The sequence below is a fragment of the Volvox carteri genome (genome assembly GCF_000143455.1).
Source record: "Volvox carteri f. nagariensis unplaced genomic scaffold VOLCAscaffold_47, whole genome shotgun sequence".
Lineage (NCBI taxonomy): Eukaryota > Viridiplantae > Chlorophyta > Chlorophyceae > Chlamydomonadales > Volvocaceae > Volvox > Volvox carteri.
The window spans coordinates 622,033-622,530 of record NW_003307590.1 but is presented as its reverse complement, the minus strand read 5'-3'; positions in this window follow the sequence as shown (position 1 = coordinate 622,530).

Genomic DNA, 498 nt, shown 5'->3' with positions numbered 1-498 from the left:
TGACGGCGATTAATCTGAATTCTATGAGTATTTGATCTTTCTATGAATTATGTGCTTCGGCACAAATGTTAGAATTGGAAAAATACAGAGAAGGGTACCATGGCCCCTGCACAAGGATGACACGCACAAATCGAGAGATATGGTTCCAAGTTTTACGTCCATGGGCCCCCCGGCTTTTGCGGACACACCCGCACTTGTGTGCGGAACTTGTAACTTGTATAAAGACGCGCGCGGCCTTGTGCATCTGTCGCAGGACATGTAACTGCTGCAACATTTAGTTTTGCATCTCCGTTCTGGGTGTGTTCCTGGCCCCAGGGATGTATGCATGCATGTGTGACAATCAAGAAATAAAAGATTCGATCCATTTCCGGATACACTGTAGCATTGTTAACCCATTTCAGAGCGTGATCGAGAAATCTCTGCATGTACGCTTCCCTTCATTTCGTTTGCATGGGAAATGACTATAGCCTAGCTAGGCACTCGCTCGTACACTGTTGC